The sequence below is a fragment of the Phascolarctos cinereus genome, unplaced genomic scaffold (genome assembly GCF_003287225.1).
Source record: "Phascolarctos cinereus isolate Bilbo 61053 unplaced genomic scaffold, phaCin_HiC Scaffold_5;HRSCAF=322, whole genome shotgun sequence".
Taxonomy (NCBI): Eukaryota; Metazoa; Chordata; class Mammalia; order Diprotodontia; family Phascolarctidae; genus Phascolarctos; species Phascolarctos cinereus.
In genome coordinates this window covers 111,236,597-111,256,492 of record NW_027555958.1, presented here as the reverse complement: position 1 = coordinate 111,256,492, position 19,896 = coordinate 111,236,597, and positions in this window count along the sequence as shown.

The window sequence follows — 19,896 nt, the reverse complement described above, 5'->3', positions numbered from 1 at the left end:
ATAACAGGAGGGCCCTTGACAATAAAAAGAAAATTCAGAAGGAGGGAAGGTTTGGGTGGGAAAATGTGAGCTCTGTTTTGGACATGTTGAGTTTGAGATTCCTATGGGACATCCAGATTGAGATGTCCAAGAAGCAGTTGGTGATGTAGAACTAGAGTTCAGGACAGAAATTAGTGCTGGGTATATACAACTGGGAATCATCTAGATAGATATGATGATTGAATTGATGAGAGCTGATGAAATTACCAAGTGCAATTAAGTATTAGGACCATAATAATTATAATAATAATTTATTAGTATACCTTCTAACAATAATAATGGTTATTATTATTGTTATTATTATATCTTTTAATGATAATTCATTATTCTCATTATAAGGAAAGTAGGCTCAGAAGAGATCCTTGAAAGATAGCAGTGGTTGGTATGATGTGTGACACAGATGAAGATCCAATAAAGAATACTGAGGAGGAGCAATCAGACAGGGGTGAGGATATCCAGGAGAGAGTAATGCCAGAAAAACCCAGAGAGGAGAGATTAGGAGTCTAGAAGAACAGAATCTAGGAGAATAGGAAGTAAAGGAGAAGGAGATTAATGGTGTCATATGTTTCAGAGCAGTCTAGAAAGATGAGGGCAGAAAGAAGACCATAAGGTGTGGCTATTAAGAGATTGTTGTTAACTTTGGAGAAAGCAGTTTCTGTTGAATGATAAGGTCAAGAGTCAGATTATAGAGCGTTTAGAATAGAGTTAGGAAAGAAGTAAAAGTTGACTTTCTCAAGAAGTTTATCCAAGAAGAAGGATAGTTAATGGGGATGCCATGGGGAGCCAGTCAGCATTCTTCACAAATGAGGGAGACATGGGCATATTTGTAGATAACAGAGGAGTCAGTGGATAAGAAAAGCATGAAGTTTAGGGATTGGACATTATAATGGGGGCAATCTGTTGGAGTAGACAGAAGGGAATTGGATCAAGGGTACATATAGAGGGGTTGACTTTGAGAAGAAGAAAGGCCATATTTTAATTCAAGACAAGAGTGAAGGAGGGAGTAGTAGGGGAAAGGTGCCTGAGTGATATGAGATAAAGAGGGGAGAACAATGCCAATTCAAAAAGTAGTTATTAATGTATCAGTGCCAACCTGGAGGGAGGTTCCACTGGAATATCCCAGGGAGCTCTACTTACCTTGTTCTGTTAATTAGATTTAGGTATAAATGTCACACTTGCATCTTGTCTTGCCTCCAACTGAAAAAGAAAGTGCAGGAGAGATAGGAATGGGGATGGGGAGGGGAGAGTTGTGGTTTTGGTTCTTGAACAAAGCTCCTGCTAAGCCCAGCAATCTGGGCGAAGGAAAAGAAGAGAAAGAAAAGGAGAATAAAAGGAGGAAAAACCCTTTGAAGGTTTAAGCCTCATTGAGTTTCTTCATTCTATCTAATAAATTCCATTTTTAAGGAAAATGTTCTTTTTAGTTACTTTGATGCTAATCTATTCTATAAAAATGGAATGTCATTGCAGTCAAAGGAATGAGATATCAAAATAAATCCACATTAATAATGTTTGTTCTAGGAACTTTAAGCATGTTTAGATACGGAACATATCATTTATTCATAGATCAGAGTTCAATTGAGCAAATCAACCCTCCAGAATAGAGAGCTATAGATCTATCTAAAGCTAGAATGGACTTCAGAGGTCATCTACCCCTATCCCCTCATTTTACATATAAGGAAACTGAGGATCAGTGTTTTCTAGGCAGTATATATGGAAAGAATGAAGAAAAGACCTCTGAACAGCAAATTACTGTCACAAAGTCCATGCACATTTCTCTCTTAAAAAAGAACCATCCTTAGGTCCTCATCTAAATAGTTGCTTTTTTAGGGGAGGAGGGTGGAGAAGATTAAAGGTAGATTAATAGCAAAGTGTATCATCAGAGTGTGTCACGAAGAAGTGACAGCTAACAGCAAGGGGAGGAGAGAGAACTAATGTATAAAAAACATAGCAGTGTAGGGCCATTTAGTATAGGATAAATAGGCCCAAACTCTGTAATAACCCCCTGAGGGTATTACTGTATTATAGCACAGTACAAACATTCATGTTCCTAATGATGGCTCTGAATCATCAAGAAAAGGGTGTATTAAATTAGTTACATTCTGCTTAAGGAAATGAGAAGTGTGTAATACAATTTAAAAAGCTACCCATCAAAAATGGTTAAAAAAATTTTTTTTAGAAGTCTTGTTGCTTAAAGGGATAAGCATGGAAAATTCACTTATGTAGGACACCTAGTTCCCCAGTATCTGATAAATGAGAAATTACTGCAGTATCACAGTATTCGATTTTTAAGATTGTAAATTTAGAGCAGGAATCTGGGCATCTTTGCTGAAATTTGTAATGTAAACACCTTCATTTTATAGGTGAGGAGGTTGAGAGCCAGAGAAATTAAGTTGCTTGCTCAAGGCTGCAAAGCTAGTAAGTGGCAAAAACACGAACCAAATCTAAGATCTCTGACTCCAAATCCAGTGCTCCTTCCATCATATCCAGTGCTCCTTCCATCATATCAGCTAGACTGCATTTATGATTGCCACAAAGTAGCTATTTATTCAGTATGTCAGGTAATAAATTGTATCAATGTAGAAGTAATGTTCTTATATAATATTTGTTCTTTGGTCCAGACATGTCAGTTCAGTAGAGGAATCCTAAAATGGAAACTCTGTCCATAAGTCTCCACAGTTGCAGGTCAGTACTTAAAATGAAATGCACCTATTCATTCAAAATATGTTATAGATGAGTTGCTTATTTTATCTGTAGACTGAAGTATTGCCTTTTATATTAAAACTTCATAGATAGTTTCTTTTCTGATTAGGATTAAATTGATAAAGAGGCCCAAAGCATTTGTTTTAAGCTTCAATGTCTTACCTCACCTGCTTCCAAAAGCAATGATTTATAAATAAAAATGTTATGGGGCACTGCTATTTATCCAGGCTTTTCTCTCTTGAGAACTCTAGGTCCTCATCACCAACTGACTATTGCACATTTCAAATGGATGCCTCATAAGTATCTCAAACTCACATGTCTGAAACAGAACTTATTATCTTTATCCTCAACCCCTCCCCTTAACTTCCTTATTTCTTTGGAAGGCACCACCATTCTTTAAATCACTCTGATTTATAACCTTAAAGTCATTCAAACCCTTACTCTCTTACAACATCCATCGACACATCTTGATGATCGCAGTTTCTCTCTGCAGATTCTCTCTCGTCTGTCCCCTTCTCTCTATTCACACCACAATCATCCTAGTTCAGGCCCTGTGACCTGGACTATTGAGGTCACCTCCTAATTGGTCAATCTGATAACAGGCTCTTCTCTCTCCAGTCCATCTTGCACACAGCTGCCCAAGTGATGATCCCACATGTCTGACAACATCTCTGCTTAAAATCCCTGGGATGAAACATAGACTTCTGCATTTGGCATTTGAAGCCCTTCATAATCTAACTCTATTTACCTTTCCAGGCCTATTATATACTATCACATAATTCTGTACTTTACATTCCAACCAAACGTGTCTACTCACTGTTCGTTGCACGTGACAGCTCATGTCCAATCTCCATGCTTTTGGAGAGACTGTCCCTCAAGGTTGGAATGCACTTACTCCTCACTTGTGCCTCTTAGAATTATCTACCTTAGGCAACAAACTTGCTTTTGTCTTAAATCTTTTCTTTTACCTCTCCTTCTATCTTCTGGCTCTTACTGAAATCTAGTTCCTTCCTGATGATATTGCCTTCTTGGCCACCCTTTCCAGCATTAACTGCACTTTCACTCATCCCCTCAACTCACTGGGTTGAGTTAGGGGATTTGGAATACTCCTTGTTCCCCAATGTGATTTCCAGACTCTCTCCCATCATCATTCAGTAACCTCTCCTCCTCTGAGGCTCATACAATCCATATCTACCATCCAATCACAATCCTGGTACCTGTTGTCTATTGACTCCCCAGGACTCTCCCATTCCTTCCTCAGTGAGCTTAGCACCTAGATCATAATATTTCTCCTCTCTCCAACTCCACCTGTCATAGTAGGAGACTTCAATATTCTTACTGATATTCCCTCAAACACACTAACCTCCCATTTCCTCAACCTATTCATTTCACATGACCTGCTCCTTCACTCCATCTCACAAAAAATGATCATGCCTGAAAATACTGTAAGCTGCCAGAAAGAAACAATTCAAATATTGTGGAAACACAATCAGGATAACACAAGATTTAGCAGCTTCTACATTAAGGGATCAGAGGGCATGGAATATAATATTCCGGAGGGCAAAGGAGATAGGATTACAACCGAGAATCACCTACCCAGCAAAACTGAGTATAATCCTTCAGGGGGAAAAAATGGTCGTTCAGTGAAATAGAGGAGTTTCAAGCATTCTTGATGAAAAGACTAGAGCCAAATAGAAAATTTGACTTTCAAATACAAGACTCAAGTGAAACATGAAGTGGTAAACAGGAAAGAGAAATCATAAGAGACTTATTAAGGTTGAACTGTTTACATTCCTGCATGGAAAGATGATATTTATAACTCATGAGACCTTTGTCAATATTAGAGTACTTGAAGGGAAAAAATTATATGTATGTATATATATAGATAGATAGATAGATAGATAGATAGATAGATAGATAGATAGATAGATAGATAGATAGATAGATAGATAGATGGCACAGGGTGAGTTGAAGATGAAGGGGTCATATCTGGAGAATAAAATTAAGGGATGAGAGAGGATTATACTGGGAGAAGGAGAAAGGGAGAGGTGGAATGGGGTAAGTTATCTCACAAAAAAAAAACAGAAAAGAAAAGGCTCTTACATGGAGGGGAAACAGGGAAATGTGTGAGGGAATGAGTGAATCTTATTCTCATAGAATTTGGCTTAAGGAGGCAATGGGGTACAGAAATCTATCCTGCCCTACAGGAAAGTAGAAGGGGAAGGGGATAAGAGAAGGGGCAGGGGTAGAGATAGAAGAGAGGGCAGACTAGGGGAAGGAATATTCAGAATGCATGCCATCTTGGGGTGGGGAGAGGGGCAAGATGAAAATTTAAAACTGAAAATCTTGTGGAAGTAAATGTTGAAAACTAAAAATGAATAAATTTTTAAAAAATAAAAATAAAGAAGCAAAAAAAATGATCATACCTTTGACTTTGTCATCATTCCTTTCTCTCCTCCTCCTTATCCCCTATTACTCCTGTGACTTTTGATACTACTATCTCCTCTTTCACCTCTGACTCACATTTTGGGTAACCTTTCTCCTTGCCAAGGCAAACCCCTCTATATATGCAGAAGTGATTCTACCCCACTCCAGCCCATCTCCTCCAGCTTACGGCCTCCTCTATCATCTTCGAGTTCTCACTTAGCTTTAATTTCTCCTATTCTACTAGTGACTTCCCTACAGCCTACAAACAAGCCCATTTCTCCCCCAAACTCAAAAAGCCCTCACTTGATCCATAGATCTCAACTGTCTCTCTTATCTTTTGTGACCAAACTCTTAATAGGTTGCTTCTACTTTCTTTCCTCTCACTCTCATCTTAATTCTATAGAGTATGGCTTCTGAAATCATCATTCAACTGAAATTATTCACCCAGAAGTTACCCAGGACTTCTTAAGTACTAAGTCTAATTTACCTTTTCTCAGTACTCATCCTTCTTAACCTCAGCAGACTTTGACACGGTTGATCATTCTTTTCTCTTTCATATTCTCTACAATGGTGATTTTCAGGATGCTTACTCTCTCCTGGCTCTCCTCCAGCCTGACCACTCCTTCTTTGCTGGATCTTTATCTCAGTCATGCCAGCTAACCGTGGGCTATATTGCCTGGCACATAATAGGTACTTAAATCCTTACTGATTGATTTGTCATTCAGACAGTGACTAGGGGCACTAAAAGTTCAAGTGATTTGCCAATGATAACAGATAGAATATGTTAGAGTTTAGACTTCAACCCAGGTTTTCTGGACTCTAAGCCTGGCCCTTTACCTATTGTGCCACACTGTTTTTTCTTACAAATATACTTACACACACACACACATATATACACATATGCATATGATATATGTTTTTATATAATATAAAAGTAAATAATTCCAATTCCCACTAGAGTCCTACTTTTAATACTTCATTGTAGTATGAAAGTGACTCTAAGTTCTTGAAGCCTAGCTAAGATTTACCGAATGGAAAAGATTTTAAGTAAGGGTTTCCTGATGGTCTGTGAGTATGGTGCCCAAAGAATAACTTAGCTATATATGAAGGGGTCCATTATCACACGCTCATCAAGTATTGAATTCCTCAGGCACAGGGGCACATGAAAACCAGAGAGGTTGTAATTTGTATCAGTGTAAGTAACCACACTGATGAGGTCATGGGAGTATGATTCCATGACCGATAGATCTACTTTTTGTTATTAGACCATGTCATTTCCATTTCTGCCTCCACCCGTGGAGACACTATTTCCGTCTTCCTGTAACGTTCTCTTTTTTTTTCAAAGCCTAACTCAGGCAACACTCATCTTCCTCCTTCAAGTGCTGAAGCACGTATTGTATATAGAACTTATACCTTATGTTGTTATTTGCCTTTTGCTATATAGCTCCTCTTTCCCCAACGAGGTTACCCTAGTGGCCAGAGACCATGTTACGTCCTTCATATTCCCATTTCATGAGTGTCTTGCACTCAGTAAATTCTAGGTGGTGGTGATGGTGGTGATGTTTTCATAGTAGGAGAACATGGAACTTAAAAAAATTGGTCCACAAGATTTTTTTTAGTCTCGTATCTGTCTGGAATGCATACAAATCTGAGTGTCTCCATTGAGATTTGCAAGATTTCCTCAGGTGACTGTGTGAACAATTTCTGGCTCAAATAGTCCTGGATTAATGAGCAGGCCAAGATGTGAGCATACTCAGGTATGCAACCAGGTCTAACACCTATCTTCCACAATGAATCATAGAACCATGGGACTCACAGAAATACAGGGTTTCAGACTGGGAAAGACCTTAGAGATAATTTACTTCAACCCCCTCATTTTGCAGATGAGGAAATTGATCTTTCTGGCCCACCTTCTGTTGTTCTCCCACAACCAAAGGTTTATTACCCAAGGCATTTAGGGATACCTCCCCTAAACACCACCTACACAAAGCTAAATAAGGCCACTTACATGTATAGACACTCCCTGAGTGTAATGATAACTAGTTCTTGAGTGAGTGCTGATGTCATTAATTGGGTAAAGGCATACACATACACACACACACACACACACACACACACACACACACACACACACTCCATAGAGAAGACCTGTTTTATGAGGCTGGTAATTTGCCCAGAAAAAGACAAATACTGGGTTAAAAGGGGTGAACATTCTTTGTTCTGTTGTAGTTATTTAAAACAATGTCAGGAGAAAAAAAAAACCTAAATCAAAACCACAAGTTACTTTAGCCTTTCCTCAGAAGCAAATATCTCATTACACAACTATTTGCTGTTTGATATGACTTGCAACTGTATGACATATCAGCTAGGAAAAAATTCCAAAGGACAGGGTTTTCTGAAAGCATAATTATATATATTGAAATTTTCAGAAGGAAAATAGTTTTTAAGATACCAAATAGTAAAGAAGATTTGGATAATGCAACTCTTTTCTTCAGATTTTTTCATGGCTAATTAGAGTGAGCTGGGAAATACACAATACTGCCTACAAACCCTGCCAACCCATTAAATGCACTTCTAATTTAAGATAAATGAACCCCTAGAGCACCGCCCCCAGCTTGTCTCAGAACATGCATTTTATTATCAAAATCAGATGAGTAAAAATAATAGTCTTTTGGATTCTTGAAAGCACACCTTTTCCTTCTTAGGAGATGCTAACAAGCATAGGTCATGCCTCTTTTTTAATTAAGCAACTCCCAAATTTACTTTACATTTAGTATTCAATACACTTCTTAGATTTTTCTCATTGCACAGCAATAGTTTGCCAAAAATAGGAGAAGCAATAACAACACAGCTTTATAACTAGAGTGTGAATGATTTATTTCCTAAAATTTCAAGCATATTTTATCTTCTCTTTTGTAATCAATGCCATTTAATTAAATATATGTACTAGTATATTTTTAAAGCTCACAAATCTCCTTTTGTTCCCAAACATTTTATTAACAAAATGTACAAATTCCTACCCAAAACCCCATCATCCCTGGAGGAGGGATACTATAGGTGTTGAATAAAAATTTTAAAATATAGAACAACAAAATTTGAAATCTAGATGGAACCTAAGAGATCATCATAGTCCAGGTCCCTCAATTTACAGAGGCGAAAACTGATGTACAAGTTGGAAGAGGTCACACATCTAATTAGCAAAAAATCCAAGATCTAGATCTCCTTATTCCTAGTTTAGTAGTCTATGCACTATTCCACTAAACATCATAGAAGAGCAATAGAAGAATCTCCTGTTCAAGTAAGATTCAGCAAGGGGATGGGGATCAGAGTCTGGAGGAAAACAATTAGTCATCCCCACAATAACTAAAATGTTTATGATGCTATTAAAGTTTCTTCACCTGCAAAATTAAAAGGTAGACTGCTTGCTTATAACTTATAACTTAAAATCCTATGGTGCCTATGATGATATAAGGTTTAGATTTATAGTCCCCTTGGAAAATTATATCTATAATAATATACCTATATAATGCCCCCCAAAAAGGATGAAAACAAAAAAAATCATTTAAAACTTTTTTTATATGATCAAAAAATCCAGATATTTGGAAATGAAGTTTTTTTTTAAATTTCCAGTTATTTTCCAGATTTTTAACATTATATTTAGACATTAAAAAACTTTCTTTAATATTCTATTTTATGACTTTTTTTTTAGCATTGCTTCATCATCCTAAGCAAAGATATTGCTTTTTTTTTCCCCTTAAGCACCTTTGTTATTCTGAAAACAGGAGGTCAGACTATAGGATTTCAGACTAAAAAGGGTCCTTAGAGATTATCTAGTCCAACCTTCTCATTTTGCAGATCAAGAATTGAGTTACAGGGGCAGCTAGGTGGCGCAGTGGATAGAGTACTGGCCCTGGATTCAGGAGGACCTGAGTTCAAATCCAGCCTTAGACACATAACACTTCCTAGCTGTGTGACCCTGGGCAAGTCACTTAACCCCATTGCCTAGACCAAAAAAAAAAAAGAAAGAATTGAGTTACAGGGGCAGCTAGGTGGTGCAGTGGACAGAGCACTGGCCCTGAAGTCAGGAGGACCTGAGTTCAAATCCAGCCTTAGACCAAAAACTTGACACTTACTAGCTGTGTGATTCTGGGCAAGTCACTTAACCCCAATTGCCTAAAAAAAAAAAAAAAGAAAGAAAGAAATTGAGTCACAGGGAACTTCGATCATACGGCTAGTAGGGATTATAATGGTGGCCTGGGAAATAGGCTAATAGGATCATAGAGTGTGAAAAGTACCTTACGGTCATCTAGTCTAAGTTCTTCTTTTTATAGATGAGGAAATCAAGATACAGGGAAAAAAAGTCAGTGATTTGACCAAGATCATATAGGTTATAGTTTGCAAAGCAAGGATTCAAATCAGGTCTTTAGATGCCATACTCTTTCTACTATACCACATTACCTTCCTGATTCTAATCTCTTCTAGTCTTCCAACTATATCATATTAGTCTAACAAGGTCAAAAGTCAAGATGCAGCTATTTATGTAATAAAAAGCATTATGGTATAGTGAAAAAGCCTTTCACTGGGAATTAGGTGATTTGGGTTCTCATCCTAGGTATGACATTTATTAGGCAATCTTGGGTTAATCACTTGAATTTTTTAGAATTCTGTTTCCCATGCAGTAAATGAGTGGATTGGACTCAGTGATCACTAAGGTATAAAATTCTTCTATGGTAAAATTTCCAGGTATAAAAATTCTATGACTCATCCAATTGGTAAGTGGGAAGATAGCTTGAAAATCTTCAGCATTAGAGCAAATTAAAGTATCTTTTCTTTTTATAGGCACCAGTGCCATAAGTATACAAAATTATAGACTGTGAAAGTACTTCAAGACTGAGCATATCCACTTGAAAATTGGAAGTGTTTGCTGAAATTATAAGCCAATTGTCACCCAAGTGAGAAAAAACACGAGTTTCTTTAGATTTTATAATGTATAGACATTGCCATGCTAATCACAACATTTTAAAAATTAGTATTCTAAGAAGAAAATGGATTCATTTATTGCTACCTTTTCTTTTTTAGAAGTGTGAATATTTGGGCACTTTCATCATTTCATTTACAATAAAAGTAGAGACCAAACTCCCATAAGTGTGGCCAAAGCTTGTTAAACCTACCTAGAGAGTTTCCTATGGCTTTCTGCTTCAAATTATTTTTGAATAATGCATCACTCCATCACATAACTAAAATATATAACCTTTAAATTGATATTAGCACTTGATGAAAAGTTTTGATTTGCCCCCAACTGTGATTTGTTCGGGTCATTTCACAACTTACATTTAGCTCCTAATATAAATGCCTATATGAAAAATAGCCTATTATGAAAATCAGCTAAATATGAGTGAATTAAAAATAGCTAATAAAATTATGCTTCATATTTTAACTAATTGGTTCTGATTCAAGAATGAATTATATCATTTTAGAGATTAGCTAAATAGTTCACCTCTAGCTTTGTGATTTAAATTTCTAATGACCGAATGTTATTATTACCATCTGGTGTCTGGCCTCTGAAATGTGCTGGTGATGTTAGCCCAGTGTCAAGTAGTCAGTATCTGGCTGCCAAAAAATCTTGACTGGCAGGCTTAGTGAAAAACAGCTAAGGAGCAAGTGAACTATGGAGATTAATGTCTAGTTTTGTAAGAGTTTGCTTTAGCTAAAGGCAAATACATTTTCTTTGCATATAGGGCAAAGATATTACCACTTTTCAGTGTGTGTTTCCTTATGGGATCTATCACCAAGCTTTCTAGTTTTATACCTGTATAGAATAATGTAACTTGTCTGAAATAATAACTCTTGCTTATATAGCGCTGGCCTTAAGACAACCATATGGGATAGGTGGCATAAGAGTTAACCATTCTCATTTCATAGATAAGGAAGTGGAGAGTTGGAGGGTAACTTTTCTTGTCCAGGTTGTGCAGTGAAGAGGTGTTAGATTTCAGGTCTTCCAACTCTAAAGCCTATACTTTATCCATTGTACCCTACTCCAGCTGATGATCTGATCTACTTTCTGAAAACCAACCACAATTTCAACTCTTCTCACCTTTAGATGACATGAAGCTGAGAGACATAGAATCGAATTTTAAAACTGATCATCAATAATATTTCATGGAATATCTAATATGTACCCAGCACCATTCTTAGAGCTGTGGGAAATACAGAAAAGCAAAATGCCACAGCTTTCCTCTATGAGCTTATAATCTAATTAGCAATACAATTATCTCTTCTACTTCATGGGGAGTCAGGGCCCTCTCCTGTGATCTAGAAAATCCACATAAAATTTTTTTGGCCTTTCCTATGTACCAAAGAAGTCTGAATTTTTTCTTTTTCTTTTATGGGGTGTTTACAGTATTTTGTTGTAAAATTTAGGTTGATATTAGACAATACCATACACATAGTTTATGCATTTCTGAGTTTCTAAACTTTTTCTGTGTTATCTATTGGCCTTTGCATGTCATCTACAGTTTCCACAAAACTTTCCAAAAATCCCCATTTCTTATGCCAACCTGAGATATATGGAAACTGAGGTGGGGAAAGTTGTGATATGGAAGAGATAACTGTACATTAACATGTAGATAGAATACAACAGCAGACAATAAAAGATGGAATTTAATTAAGTGTTAATTATGTGGTACAGATTTTACATAATGTAGAAATTCTTTGTAAGTTGGAGAAATAGTAAGAAACACATAGAATGAGATTAATTAGGGAAGGGTGTATATTTTTTTTAAAAAGGTCATAACTATAAGATAGAGAATAACTGTCTGCTAAGGTACGTGGGGATATTTAGCCTGGAGAAAAGGAGACTGATAGGGACAGGTCAACTGTCTTTAAGTATGTGAAGAATTACCACTGGGAAGAGGGAGCAAACTGGTTTCATTTGTTCCCATAGGGCAGACCTAGGAGTAAGGACTTGAAGTTGCAATTTAGGCTTGATATCAGAAAAATCTTCCTAGAAATAAGAATTATTCAAAAGTCAAATAGACTGTCTTGTAGAGGTTTCCCCTCATTGAAAATCTTCTAACAAGTCTAGATGACCACACATTAGGTGTTTTTAGATGGTATTCTTGTCCAGGTATAGGTTGGGTTAGATAACTTGAGGTTTCTTCTAACTCTGAAATTCTGTGATTCTGTGATTAAAGATGAAAATTACATGTATCCTAATAGACCAAGCTGAAAACATGTCAGTAGGGCTAGCCCTAAGCAAAACTGAAATGGATGAAATCTGGTTTTGAGTGCTCTTGAATTTCTCTTTCGACCGTTTCAGTTTCCCTAAAACCCTCTCAGATACACATACTCTACTTCCCCTTCAGTCTCTCTCCTGTGAACCACTGACATCTTAGTGGGAATTAGAACTAATTAGTATCTAGTATCTAGATACAATCTAATAAGATGAAATTTAATAGGGCTATGTGTAAGATAGGTTCAAAAAATCAACTACACAAGTACAAGATGGGGAAGGTATGTAAGAAAGACAGGATGGTTTTAGTAGATTGTAAGCTGAATATGAGTCATCAGTTTGACTAGGTAGCCAAAAAAGCTAGCTTAGTCTTGGAAGGCAATAATAGTGATACAGTGTCAAGTAGGAGTGACCTAATTCTGGTCAGACAAGATTAGGGGTATTGTATTCATTGTTTGTTGACCACATTTTAGGAAGGACATTGATAATAAGTAGGAGGTCATTCAGAGGAAATTAATTATTATGGTAAGGAGAGCATGTCATGCAAGATAAGAGGAAAGAATAGAGAGGTTTAACCTGGTGACAAAAAGACTTGTAGATGGGGTGGGGGGAGAGAGAGGAGATGATACCTGTCTTCAGGGACTTGTAAAACTCTCATGAGAAAAGGGATTCGACTTGTTCTGCTTGGTTTTGGAAGTAGGAAAAAGGGCAAATGTTGCAAAAAGACTAATTTAGGCTAAAGGCAACAAAAAAATTCCTTAGAGGTATCAAAAAATGAAAGAGACTTTCCAAAGGAAGCCTCCCTTAATTGAGGCCTTCAACTAAAAGCTGCCTGATCACTTCACGGGGATGTGGAATAGGGGACTGCTGCTCTATTATTAACTGGGTTAAATCATCTAGGTGGCACAATGGATAAAGTGCCAGACCTGAAGTCAGGAAGACTCATCTTCCTGAGTTCAAAGTTGGCCTCAGACACTTACTAGCTGTGTGACCCTGGGTGAGTCACTTAATCCTATTTGCCTCAGTTGCCCTATTTGTAAAATGAACTGGAGAAGGAAATGCAAACTACTCTAGTATCTTTGCCAAGAAAACCCCAAATGGGGTCACAAAGAGTCAGACATGACCCAAAATTACTGAACAACAACAAATTAGCTCAGAGGTCTCATTCATCTCTAATATTGTATGCATCTGAAAGTCCATAGGATCCTAAGATTTAGAGCTGGAAAGGGTCTTAGAAATCGTTTAGCCCATTTTACTTCATTTTACCAACAGATAAATTAAGTCCCAAGGAAATTTAAGTGATTTACCCAAGATGACACAGGTAATGAACAAGAAAGCAGGGATTCAAACCCAAGATCTTTAACTCCAGACCCGGTTGTTGTTTTAAGAATATTTGTTTTAAGAGATCTACAGGAGAAAACCCAAAGGAATAAATTACTAATAGTAGAACTTTAGGTGTTCTGCCTCCAGAATAGGAAGATTTTGATAGCAACAAAGGGTTCTTGATGCCACTGATATCACAAACCTAAAATACGATTTGTCCATGCCTGTATGTCAATAATATTCAGAAGGTAATTATTGAACAAAATAGAAAATTAATCTGCTAATTTTTCCAGTACTAACTATATTTTTATTAGAGTACTATGTCCAGTTTTGAGCTCCCTCTATGATTTGAGGAGGATGTGAAAATCTGAAGGACATTCTGAAGAATGTCACAAAGATTAAAACAGGCTTACACTTCTTTTTAGTTTAGCAAGCATTTTCCTCTCCTTCCTATCCCTATTAGATGGAAGGAAGGAAGGAAGGAAGGAAGGAAGGAAGGAAGGAAGGAAGGAAGGAAGGAAGGAAGGAAGGAAGGAAGGAAGGAAGAAGGAAAGAAAGAAATCAAAACAAAATCCTTATAACAAATAGGCACATGAACAAATTCCCACATTGACTATATCTGAAAATATACATCTCATTCTGCAAATTGAATCTGTCACATCTCTGTCAGGAAGTGGGTAGCCTTATCATTTGTCCTCTAGAATCATGGGTGGTCACTGCATTGATCAAAATTATTACTTTCTGGTGGTGTTTGTCTTTGACGTGTTTAAACTGTTCTCCTGATTCTGCTCACCTCTCTCTTCACCAATTCATACATATTCCCAGGTTTCTCTAAAACTATCTTTCATTATTTCTTATGTAACAATAAATTTCTATTATATTTAAATACCATAATTTGTTCAGCCATTCCCTAATTGATGGTCACCCTCTTGATTTCACAAATGATTTCATAAAATGATTAGGTCTGCCAAAATTTAATTTGAGTTAATAAATTTACATGTGTTCTGACCACAAACATACACATACTGAAAAGCTTATATATCTATGTCTGCATACACACAGAAATGAAGACAAACATAGACCCATGTACACATACCACTAAGAATTGTGGTATATGTTATGGAAGCAAAAAAGCATGCCTCCTAACCCAAATATATGTGACACCTGAACATATGATTAAAAGTTAGAAATATTTTGCTTTTATTTTGGAGAGTACAGTGACTACAAGTTCTGGCTTTGTTTTATAATAGAGAATTGCAAAGAAGGATAATGTAAAATGGCAAGTTGACTAATTACAGGGAAATGTATGGGAGTCAGAGATAAGGTAGGAAATAAGATGATCTCTTTCACTATTTGTTCTTCTCTTCCTCCTCTGATACACACAGATATATAGACAGACACACATACTCCACCACCACCGCCACCATCAAGGCCTTGGCAGCAATTGCTGTTAAACATTGAAATAAGTTGCTAAGGGAGGTTAAGGAATCTCCATCTCTGGAGGTCTTTAAAAATTGATACCATCTGTCTGGAATGAGATAAGAGAGATCCTACCTAAAGGTGGATCTTAGATTAGATGACTTCTTCAAGTCTTTTCCAGTCTTACGATTCTATTGTACATGCTTCTGAATTTACAAAGTAATAATACTGTCTCCATACTTATAGATACAAAATTTAAAGGAGCTCAGGAAAATACTTATATCATGAAACAGCTTTTTTGTTTGCTAAAGCTAAGGTAGATAAATAACCAAATCATTCAGTATTCAGCTGTGTTGAGCTCTCCTGTACACAAAAAAGAAATGAGTGCTTAACAAATTGTTTTTGGTTGAATTCTACTTTCTTAAGCCTAGGATGCTAATTTTGAACATGCGAAGGGTAAAGGTGGTCCCTGAAGTACTGTTAAAACAGAAAAGGTGCTCTTTATACTTCTCACTCAGGAAAGCTAGAGGTGCAAGTCAATGCATAGATTCTTCATTTTAAATGCTGAAAATTATGCATGTATTGAGGAATGGAGGGAAGCGAAGGGCCAGCAGTTAAAAATCAGTGTGTTGTTCAGAGCTATTATTTGGAGATTGCCATAATATTCTCCCAACCATGGGACTGATGTGCCTTTCAGCAATATAGCTTGCATCATGACTTTAGGGAAATGTACCACTGAACCCCAACATCCCCAAAGATGGAAAACAATGATCCAGGTGTCTCCAACTTTAAGGGAGGAAAAAGCATCTTGTTTTCAAAAAAACAGTAAGAAATCCTCACCCTCTTGCCTCCATGTGCTTTATATGAATAGCCTTCAAATATAGATCACACAGAATATGCACATTTATCTTTTTCTATTAAGTTACTTCTTAGATAAAACTCCATTAACCTTAAATGCTTTGCATTCTCAGGGACTAGTGACTCTTAACTGCAAATCATTGATTAACTGAATTCTTTAGTTTCATTCTTAGACATGCTGAGAGTTTCACTACTAGATCTAGAAACCTTTTTACCCTCCCCACTCTCACAGGAAGTAAAACTATGGACAGCCCTGGTGTTATTGTGAGCTATGAGAGTTGACAGGCACCTCATGTACATTATTGTATGGGAGGTTTGGAGCTGAGAGCACTGGGATCATATATCATAGAACTGGAAGTATCCTTAGAGATTGTCTAATCCAACCCTCATGTAATAAGAGGCTCAATTTGAGAAATGGCACTTGGCCCCCATCTGCCCCAAAATATCAGAACCATCATGACTTCAAATTGCATCATTAAAGTCACCTTGAGTTCCTAACAGTGAAGATAGAAGATGTGAGAGTTTCATTAGCAGGGAACATTGCAGCAGAGTGGAACAAGACATTTTTGTATCCTACACAAGATTTGAATACTACTAGCAGCTCCCTCTCCTCCCCCATCCTAACACTGATGAAATCATGAACACAATTTTTTTTACTCTTAAAAGAATTTGTATGCCAAAAAAATGTGTAATTCTTCAAGGGACATTTTGAATATTCATTGTAACACATGGAAGTTGATTTCATTTAATATTTCAAGGAGCTATTTAATTGGTGTATTGAAGTACTGCCTCTATGGACTCAGATTAGAACCCTTTCATCCCCCAACAGACAGCTTCATGACCAAAAAAGCCATCACTTAATGACCTGCCTTCTGGGAATGAGCCTTTGTCCACTCAGCTGGGTTTGTCCTTGGGTGACAGTCTGTCACTAGGCTCACACTCAGATCCTTTCCAGCTTGTTAAAACCTGCCAACGATTGCTTTTTGCTGGCATCATCTTTGAGAACCCAGGGTCACCTCCATGCCAATAGGATGCAGCATAAGATCAAAACATTGTGAGGGAATGGAGGAAGGAGTGGGGAGGGGAAAATGGTTTATTATGAAATAAAGCCCCAGATTCCATAGAGAACAGTATTTTCTTACATTTATACATACGTATATGTATACACACACAAATATGAGGTGCCCTTCTGAAATTCAAAAGGACACACAGACGGGTGTAGTAGTATTGGAACTACTATATTAAATTTAATATTTATTTTTTAAAATGAACAAAATTACATGGTTTTCATGTATCAATTTATTTTTATCTTTTTTGTATGAATTGACAGTTGATATGTGTCAAGTTAATAATAAAAACTTTTTTAAACAAAAACAATTTTTTAAAGTGTCCTTTGTGCCTCACTGAGAGTTCTGTCCTGCACTTTGTTATTACTGCAACTTTACCTGTTTTCCAGTCTAGCCTGACTAGAATTTCTATGCCATTGTAAAGTAATCTCAGTGAGTGCAGTGAAAGGTATCATCTATATTTTGCATCTCCCCAACGCCTAATATAATCTATTATTTAATATGACACATTTTAATTATATGTCTTTGTGTCTTACCTTTCTAGTAGAGAATAGTCTATGAAGGCAGGGATTATGTCTTATCTAACTTTATTTTTCCCCAGGTCCCATAATGCTATGCTCAGTGGAGGTTTCTATTGTGTTTGCTGTGTTTGGCACCTGAAGATTCTCATCAGGCTCCATTCTTAAGGTATTCCTATTGCAACAATTATTTGACTGGTTCATTTATAGAATACTTTCTTACATTCATCCAACAAGAATTTATTGAACATTTACTTTTGCATAGTTCTTTAATAGATAATACAGGATGTATTCTATGATCTATAAGATGCTGCCTTTGTCCTCAAGGAGATTACTGTTGAATCAGACAAATAACATACACAAACAATACCAGACACTGGATGATTAAGTGCTAGGAAGAAATGGTAACAAGTACTAAAAAAAATTCAGAGGAAGGGAAATAAATATAAACTGGAATGGTAAGGAAAGCCCTGACTGAGGAGAGGTGGCATACCTGGTGCTAGATCCTGACAAAATGACAGTAGAGATAGCCCCTAACTGCCTCACTTTCCTAGTGAGTCTATTACATACTGATACTCACAATGAAAAACAATAATTCCATCTGGGTGACCTAATGGCCATAGGAATTCCCCTGCCTTCCCCATTGCTACCACTTAGGACTTTCTTTCCCTTTCCCCTCCACAGTTTCTCATAACTTGGGGCTAATCCAGGCTACTTTTCACCAACTACAGGACCCAGTTTGAGGTTTCTGTGTAAAACTATATCTTAATTTCTATATATGAAATGGAACTCATTGGTAAATTGGGTCAGCCTGCATTTGGATAATCTAATGGGATGTAAAAGTGTATTCCAAGCCAATAACAGCCACAAGATCAATCTGACTAAAACAGAAGGTTAATTGGGAAGTAATGTAACAAAATAGGCTAGGTTATGAAGAGTCTGGAATGCTATAATGAGAGTGTTGGGCTTTATCTTATAGACAAGGAAGACCCAGTGAAGGATTTTGAGGAGAATGACATAAGAAAATTAGTATTGGAGAAATATTAAATTGGTGGATGAAACTTTGGAGGAGACCCTACATCTTACATAGTCAGAGGATAATGGTTATAAAGTTAGAAGAAAACTTCAGAAGTCCCTCATTTTACAGATAAAAGGATGTTGAGGTCAGGGGAGATCAAATGATTTGCCCAGGGTTACACATATATGAAGTGTCAGAGGCAGGATCTGAACCCAGGATCTCTGATTCCAGAACCAATACTCTGATCCTATCTTAGCTTTCCTGTCCTCCTGTTTTGAAGTACAGGCAATCTACTTCCACTGTTGAGGAGAAGCAGCAGCAATGGCACGTCTAAGAATGAAGGTTTAAAAAGGCAGTTCAAAATGCTAGTATTCCATATTGTATTTTGACTTCTGGGCTAGGTTTAGTCTGCAAGTGCTCTGTTTAATTCTGCCAAGGGAGCATGCCACACCTAGCCACTTTCTATTGCAATGGTTCCCCAATCCCTATCATCTAGTCTCTCCATTTTAGGTATGAGTGGCATAGTACGTCCATCCCTTTTCATCTCAAATCCTTATCCATATTCTAATCCTCCTACTCCTTCTCAGACCCAGTCCTACGGTTTTGTCCCTCTCATCTGGTCTCTTCCACTATGCCTTCTAGAAACCCTATTCTTTTGTCAACAAATATCTCTATATTCTGAAACTTGTCAACCATCAATCCTACCTCTCACATTAACCAAAATCTGGATCTTCTATGAGGATACCCCATCCCTTATATCATCACTTCACCAGAGGCAGCTTCTTCTCCCATTCCCTCTGACTCACAGTGGGAAAAGTAGGAAGGGGAATACTCATTGCTTTCTACTACCACTTACATAATTCTTCTACCACCATTCCTTCCAAGACCTTTCCTTCCTGAGGCCCCTGCAATCCATTTATACCACCTTTTGTTCAAGCCCATTATTGTCATCTATTGACCTTAATGTCATGATCTTCCTTCCCGCGCTGGCCCCTTCCATAGGAACATAAATTTAGAGCTTTAAGAAGCCTTAAGAAACATCTAGTACAACTCTTGTATTTTAAAGTTTGTGAACTGAGGTCCATGAGGGTTAAGTGACTTGTCCAAAGTCACAAAGGTAGAAAAGGCAAAGGTGAGAGTCAAACTCAGATCCTCTTATTCAATATCCAGTATTTTCTCCACTGCCCCACAATGCCATTGTGCTCAGAGACTTCAATATTGGTCTCCTAATTATTAGTGTACTGTGTCTATTAACTTGATAACAAGCTTACATTTCAATTTCTCAGCCTCTTCAAC